The sequence below is a fragment of the Oncorhynchus tshawytscha genome, linkage group LG05 (genome assembly GCF_018296145.1).
Source record: "Oncorhynchus tshawytscha isolate Ot180627B linkage group LG05, Otsh_v2.0, whole genome shotgun sequence".
NCBI classification, from domain to species: Eukaryota; Metazoa; Chordata; class Actinopteri; order Salmoniformes; family Salmonidae; genus Oncorhynchus; species Oncorhynchus tshawytscha.
In genome coordinates, this window is record NC_056433.1 from 6,088,247 (window position 1) to 6,097,146 (window position 8,900).

The following is an 8,900-nucleotide window of genomic DNA, read 5'->3' on the forward strand; positions in this document are numbered from 1 at the left end:
ATTATAACCCATTACGTTATCCATGTAGCATTATCACCTGTGGCATTATCACACGTAGCATTATCCATTTAGCATTATCGCCGGTGGAATTATCACCTGTAGCATTATCCATGTTGCATTATCACCTGTGGCATTATCGCACATAGCATTATCCCTGTAGCATTATCGCCTGTGGCATTATCCCTGTAGCATTATCGCCTGTAGCATTATCCCTGTAGCATTATCCGTGTAGCATTATCACCCGTAGCCCAACTGATGCCACATAATGGCTATAATAATAATAATAATAGACATTTACCCCATTGGGCTAACCATTAGCTAGATCAAGTCAAAACTTGAAGCTATCTTGTTGCTACGTTCCACTGGCACCCAGCCAACCAAGGATCATGTAGGCTACTGTGAATATACTGTAGGCCTAGCTGTTAGAGCTGACTTGTGTTACGTTTAACCTGACCTGTGTTACATTTAGGAGCAGGGAGCCTGGTGGTTAGACCTGACCCGTGTTACATTTAACAGCAGGTAGCCTGGTGGTTAGACCTGACCCGTGTTACATTTAATAGGAGGTAGCCTGGTGGTTAGACCTGACCTGTGTTACATTTAATAGGAGGTAGTGGTGGTTAGACTGGTGGTTACCCTGACCTGTGTTACATTTAACAGGAGGTAGCCTGGTGGTTAGACCTGACCTGTGTTACATTTAACAGCAGGGAGCCTGGTGGTTAGACCTGACCTGTGTTACATTTAACAGCAGGTAGCCTGGTGGTTAGACCTGACCCGTGTTACATTTAACAGCAGGGAGCCTGGTGGTTAGACCTGACCTGTGTTACATTTAATAGCAGGTAGCCTGGTGGTTAGACCTGACCTGTGTTACATTTAATAGGAGGTAGCCTGGTGGTTAGACCTGACCCGTGTTACATTTAACAGCAGGTAGCCTGGTGGTTAGACCTGACCCGTGTTACATTTAACCTGACCCGTGTTACATTTAGGAGCAGGGAGCCTGGTGGTTAGACCTGACCTGTGTTACATTTAACAGCAGGTAGCCTGGTGGTTAGACCTGACCCGTGTTACATTTAACAGCAGGTAGCCTGGTGGTTAGACCTGACCAGTGTTACATTTAACCTGACCCGTGTTACATTTAACAGCAGGGAGCCTGGTGGTTAGACCTGACCCGTGTTACATTTAACCTGACCCGTGTTACATTTAACCTGACCTGACCCGTGTTACATTTAACAGCAGGGAGCCTGGTGGTTAGACCTGACCTGTGTTACATTTAACCTGACCTGTGTTACATTTAACAGCAGGTAGCCTGGTGGTTAGACCTGACCTGTGTTACATTTAACAGCAGGTAGCCTGGTGGTTAGACCTGACCTGTGTTACATTTAACCTGACCTGTGTTACATTTAGGAGCAGGGAGCCTGGTGGTTAGACCTGACCCGTGTTACATTTAACCTGACCTGTGTTACATTTAGGAGCAGGGAGCCTGGTGGTTAGACCTGACCCGTGTTACATTTAACCTGACCCGTGTTACATTTAGGAGCAGGGAGCCTGGTGGTTAGACCTGACCCGTGTTACATTTAACAGCAGGTAGCCTGGTGGTTAGACCTGACCCGTGTTACATTTAACAGCAGGTAGCCTGGTGGTTAGACCTGTTACCTGTGTTACATTTAACAGCAGGTAGCCTGGTGGTTAGACCTGACCCGTGTTACATTTAACAGCAGGTAGCCTGTGTTACATTTAACAGGAGGTAGCCTGGTGGTTAGACCTGACCCGTGTTACATTTAACAGCAGGGAGCCTGGTGGTTTAGACCTGACCAGGGAGCCTGTGTTACATTTAACAGCAGGGAGCCTGGTGGTTAGACCTGACCCGTGTTACATTTAACCTGACCCGTGTTACATTTAGCAGGTAGCAAGGAGCCTGGTGGTTAGACCTGACCCGTGTTTACATTTAACAGCAGGGAGTCTGGTGGTTAGACCTGACCCGTGTTACATTTAACCTGACACGTGTTACATTTAAGAGCAGGTAGCCTGGTGGTTAGACCTGACCCGTGTTACATTTAACCTGACCCGTGTTACATTTAGGAGCAGGGAGCCTGGTGGTTAGACCTGACCTGTGTTACATTTAACAGGAGGTAGTCTGGTGGTTAGACCTGACCTGTGTTACATTTAATAGGAGGTAGTCTGGTGGTTAGACCTGACCTGTGTTACATTTAATAGGAGGTAGTCTGGTGGTTAGACCTGACCTGTGTTACATTTAATAGGAGGTAGTCTGGTGGTTAGACCTGACCTGTGTTACATTTAACAGCAGGTAGCCTGGTGGTTAGACCTGACCCGTGTTACATTTAACCTGACCCGTGTTACATTTAACAGCAGGTAGTCTGGTGGTTAGACCTGACCTGTGTTACATTTAACAGCAGGTAGCCTGGTGGTTAGACCTGACCCGTGTTACATTTAACAGCAGGGAGCCTGGTGGTTAGCCTGACCCGTGTTACATTTAGTTAGCCTGGTGGTTAGACCTGACCCGTGTTACATTTAACCTGACCAGTGTTACATTTAACCTGACTCGTGTTACATTTAACCTGACCCCCGTGTTACATTTAACAGCAGGGAGCCTGGTGGTTAGAGCTGACCCGTGTTACATTTAACCTGACCAGTGTTACATTTAACAGCAGGTGAGACCTGACCCGTGTTACATTTAACCTGACCAGTGTTACATTTAACCTGACCCGTGTTACATTTAACCTGACCAGTGTTACATTTAACAGCAGGGAGCCTGGTGTGTTACATTTAACTGCAGGGAGCCTGGTGGTTAGAGCTGACCCGTGTTACATTTAACCTGACCAGTGTTACATTTAACAGCAGGGAGCCTAGCTGTTAGACCACCAGAGCTGTTGCCAGAGAATTTAATACACAAACTGCCAAGAGTTTGAAGTTTGGCGTTGTAACCAACTTCAGTAGCCAAATGCTCACCTTCGATGGCCACTGGCATCATGGCCACACGGTCCCATGTCGCAAGGATCACAATTCCTGGGAGCTAAAATGTCCCAGTTCTTCCATGGCCTGCATGTTCACCAGACATGTCACCCAATTGAGCAAGTTTGGTCTAAATTCACATGTACGACAGCATGTTCCTGTTCCCGTCAATATCCAGCAACTTCACAAAGAGGATTGGGACAACATTCCACAGGCCGCAATCAACAGCCTGATTACCTCTATGCAAAGGAGATGTGTCGCTCTGCATGAGGCAAAATGGTTGTCAGACCAGATACTGACTGGTCTTCTGATCCACACCCCTACCTTTTCTTTAAGGTATCTGTGACCGACAAATGCATATCTGTATTCCTGCTCATGTGAAAACCATAGATTAGGGCCTAATGCATTTATTTAAATTGACTGAATTCCTCATATTTGAAATTGTATATTGTTTTTTCTCAGTGTATTTATTATTAATATCCCAGTTAATCAAATCAAAATCAAATCAAATGTATTTATAAAACCCTTCTTACATCAGCTGATATCTCAAAGTGCTGTACAGAAACCCAGCCTAAAACCCCAAACAGCAAGCAATGCAGGTGTAGAAGCACGGTGGCTAGGAAAAACTCCCTAGAAAGGCCAAAACCTAGGAAGAAACCTAGAGAGGAACCAGGCTATGAGGGGTGGCCAGTCCTCTTCTGGCTGTGCCGGGTGGAGATTATAACAGAACATGGTCAAGATGTTCAAATGTTTATAGATGACCAGCATGGACAAATAATAATAATCACAGTAGTTTTCGAGGGTGCAGCAAGTCAGCACCTCAGGAGTAAATGTCAGTTGGCTTTTCATAGCCAATTATTAAGAGTATCTCTACCACTCCTGTTGTCTCTAGAGAGTTGAAAACAGCAGGTCTGGGACAGGTAGCACGTCCGGTGAACAGGTCAGGGTTCCATAGCCGCAGGCAGAACAGTTGAAACTGGAGCAGCAGCACAGCCAGGTGGACTGGGGACAGAAAGGAGTCATCATGCCAGGTAGTCCTGAGGCATGGTCCTAGGGCTCAGGTCCTCTGAGAGAGAGAAAGAAAGAGAGAATTAGAGAGAGCATACACGCAGGACACCGGATAAGACAGGAGAAGAAGTACTGCAGATATAACAAATTGACCCTAGCCCCTGACACAGAAACTACTGCAGCATATACACTGGAGGCTGAGACAGGAGGGGTCAGGAGACACTGTGGGCCCATCCGATGATACCCCCGGACAGGGCCAAACAGGAAGGATATAACCCCACCCACTATGCCAAAGCACAGCCCCCACACCACTAGAGGGATATCTTTAACCACCAACTTACCGTCCTGAGACAAGGCAGAGTATAGCCCACAAAGATCTCCGCCACGGCAGTACCCAAGGGGGGAGGGCGCCAACCCAGGCAGGAAGACCACGTCAGTGACTCAACCAACTCAAGTGACGCACCCTTCCTAGGGACGGCATAGAAGAGCACCAGTAAGCCAGTGACACAGCCCCTGTAATAGGGTTAGAGGCAGAGAATCCCAGTGGAGAGAGGGGAACCGGCCAGGCAGAGACAGCAAGGGTGGTTCGTTGCTCCGGAGCCTTTCCGTTCACCTTCACACTCCTGGGCCAGACTACACTCAATCATATGACCCATTGAAGAGATGAGTCTTCAATAAAGACTTAAAGAATGAGACCGTGTCTGGGTCTCTCACATGGGTAGGCAGACCATTCCATAAAATTGAGCTCTATAGGAGAAAGCCCTGCCTCCAGCTGTTTGCTTAGAAATTCTAGGGACAATTAGGAGGCCTGCGTCTTGTGATCGTATTCGTATGTGTAGGTGATGGAGGGACAGTAGTGGTGGTGGTCCAACCTGTCTGGTGGAGGGACAGTAGTGGTCCAACCTGTCTGAAGGAGGGACAGTAGTGGTGGTGGTCCAACCTGTCTGATGGAGGGACAGTAGTGGTCCAACCTGTCTGATGGAGGGACAGTAATGGTCCAACCTGTCTGATGGAGGGACAGTAGTGGTGGTGGTCCAACCTGTCCTGATGGAGGGACAGTAGTGGTGGTGGTCCAACCTGTCTGATGGAAGGACACAGTAGTGGTCCAACCTGTCTGGAGGAGGGACAGTAGTGGTGGTGGTCCAATCTGTCTGATGGAGGGACAGTAGTGGTCCAACCTGTCTGGAGGAGGGACAGTAGTGGTGGTGGTACAATCTGTCTGATAGTCTAACTACCCCAACATAACACTATCAGATCACATTACTGTATATAGTCTAACTACCCCAACATAACACTATCAGATCACATTACTGTATATAGTCTAACTACCCCAACATAACACTATCAGATCACATTACTGTATATAGTCTAACTACCCCAACATAACACTATCAGATCACATTACTGTATTTAGTCTAACTACCCCAACATAACACTATCAGATCACATTACTGCATTTAGTCTAACTACCCCAACATAACCCTATCAGATCACATTACTGTATTTAGTCTAACTAACCCAACATAACCCTATCAGATCACATTACTGTATATAGTCTAACTACCCCAACATAACACTATCAGATCACATTACTGTATATAGTCTAACTACCCCAACATAACACTATCAGATCACATTACTGTATATAGTCTAACTACCCCAACATAACACTATCAGATCACATTACTGTATTTAGTCTAACTACCCCAACATAACACTATCAGATCACATTACTGTATATAGTCTAACTACCCCAACATAACACTATCAGATCACATTACTGTATATAGTCTAACTACCCCAACATAACACTATCAGATCACATTACTGTATATAGTCTAACTACCCCAACATAACACTATCAGATCACATTACTGTATATAGTCTAACTACCCCAACATAACACTATCAGATCACATTACTGTATATAGTCTAACTACCCCAACATAACACTATCAGATCACATTACTGTATATAGTCTAACTACCCCAACATAACACTATCAGATCACATTACTGTATATAGTCTAACTACCCCAACATAACACTATCAGATCACATTACTGTATTTAGTCTAACTACCCCAACATAACACTATCAGATCACATTACTGTATATAGTCTAACTACCCCAACATAACACTATCAGATCACATTACTGTATATAGTCTAACTACCCCAACATAACACTATCAGATCACATTACTGTATATAGTCTAACTACCCCAACATAACCCTATCAGATCACATTACTGTATTTAGTCTAACTACCCCAACATAACCCTATCAGATCACATTACTGTATATAGTCTAACTACCCCAACATAACCCTATCAGATCACATTACTGTATTTAGTCTAACTACCCCAACATAACCCTATCAGATCACATTACTGTATTTAGTCTAACTACCCCAACATAACACTATCAGATCACATTACTGTATATAGTCTAACTACCCCAACATAACACTATCAGATCACATTACTGTATATAGTCTAACTACCCCAACATAACACTATCAGATCACATTACTGTATATAGTCTAACTACCCCAACATAACACTATCAGATCACATTACTGTATATAGTCTAACTACCCCAACATAACACTATCAGATCACATTACTGTATATAGTCTAACTACCCCAACATAACACTATCAGATCACATTACTGTATATAGTCTAACTACCCCAACATAAGCCTATCAGATCACATTACTGTATATAGTCTAACTACCCCAACATAACACTATCAGATCACATTACTGTATATAGTCTAACTACCCCAACATAACACTATCAGATCACATTACTGTATTTAGTCTAACTACCCCAACATAACACTATCAGATCACATTACTGCATTTAGTCTAACTACCCCAACATAACCCTATCAGATCACATTACTGTATTTAGTCTAACTAACCCAACATAACCCTATCAGATCACATTACTGTATATAGTCTAACTACCCCAACATAACACTATCAGATCACATTACTGTATATAGTCTAACTACCCCAACATAACACTATCAGATCACATTACTGTATATAGTCTAACTACCCCAACATAACACTATCAGATCACATTACTGTATTTAGTCTAACTACCCCAACATAACACTATCAGATCACATTACTGTATATAGTCTAACTACCCCAACATAACACTATCAGATCACATTACTGTATATAGTCTAACTACCCCAACTATCAGATCACATTACTGTATTTAGTCTAACTACCCCAACATAACACTATCAGATCACATTACTGTATATAGTCTAACTACCCCAACATAACACTATCAGATCACATTACTGTATATAGTCTAACTACCCCAACATAACACTACATACTGAACAGAAGAAGATCACCTGAATTCGTACAGTGTATTACGTCATCTTTCCCCGTAGTTATCCGGGGCATGAATCTCAAGTTTATTGTGAAATTCACATTGATGTTTTTCTTGTGGTTTATTTCCAGGTGTGCGTCTGGATCGCGTGAGGGGAGGAAGACAGAAGTACAAGAGGAGAATGGGGGACACGGACAACGGGGCCTATCTAGGCCTGACACTCCCCCCTCCTGCCAAAAAGCCATGTGAGTCACAACAATAGTTACTCTTCCTAGTTATGCCTATGTCTGTTCTACATCCCTGGCTATTCCCAACCATCTAACCACACATCTTATCTCTCTCTCTCTCTCTCTCTCTCTCTCTCTCTCTCTCTCTCTCTCTCTCTCTCTCTCTCTGTCTCTCTCTCTCTCTCTCTCTCTGTCTCTCTCTCTCTCTCTGTCTCTCTCTCTCAATTCAATGGGCTTTATTGGCACGGGAAACATATGTTAACGTCTGTCTGTCTGTCTGTCTGTCTGTCTGTCTGTCTGTCTGTCTGTCTGTCTGTCTGTCTGTCTGTCTGTCTGTCTGTCTGTCTGCCTGCCTGCCTCTCTCCCATCCTTCCTTCCTTCCTTCCTTCCTTCCTTCCTTCCTTCCTTCCTTCCTTCCTTCCTTCCTTCCTTCCTTCCTTCCTTCCTTCCTTCCTTCCTTCCTTCCTTCCTTCTTTTCCTTCCTTCCTTCCTTCCTTCCTTCCTTCCTTCCTTCCCTTCCTCAGTGACAAAGATCGTGTCTCACCTGCTGGTGGTTGAACCAGAGAAGATTTATGCCATGCCAGACCCGACCATGCCAGATGGATACATCAAGGCCCTGACCACTCTGTGTGACCTGGCTGACAGAGAACTGGTGGTCATCATCGGCTGGGCCAAACACATCCCAGGTAGGTCGACTATATTACCAAACCAAACCACTCTAAACACATCCCAGGTAGGTCGACTATATTACCAAACCACTCCAAACAAATCCCAGGTAGGGGACTATATTACCAAACCACTCCAAACAAATCCCAGGTAGGGGACTATATTACCAAACCATTCTAAACACATCCCAGGTAGGTCGACTATATTACCAAACCAAACCACTCTAAACACATCCCAGGTAGATCGACTATATTACCAAACCAAACTACTCCAAACACATCCCAGGTAGGTCGACTATATTACCAAACCATTCCAAACACATCCCAGGTAGGTCGACTATATTACCAAACCACTCCAAACAAATCCCAGGTAGGGGACTATATTACCAAACCAAACCACTCCAAACACATCCCAGGTAGGTCGACTATATTACCAAACCACTCCAAACAAATCCCAGGTAGGGGACTATATTACCAAACCAAACCACTCCAAACACATCCCAGGTGGGGACTATATTACCAAACCAAACCACTCCAAACACATCCCAGGTAGATCGACTATATTACCAAACCAAACTACTCCAAACACATCCCAGGTAGGTCGACTATATTACCAAACCAAACCACTCCAAACACATCCCAGGTAGGTCGACTATATTACCAAACCAAACCAC

General features: G+C 44.4%; 1 pseudogene; it reads left to right on the forward strand.

The window, feature by feature from the left end:
* LOC121846467 overlaps nt 1–8,900 on the forward strand; it is a 94,843-nt pseudogene that overhangs the window by 64,144 nt on the left and 21,799 nt on the right.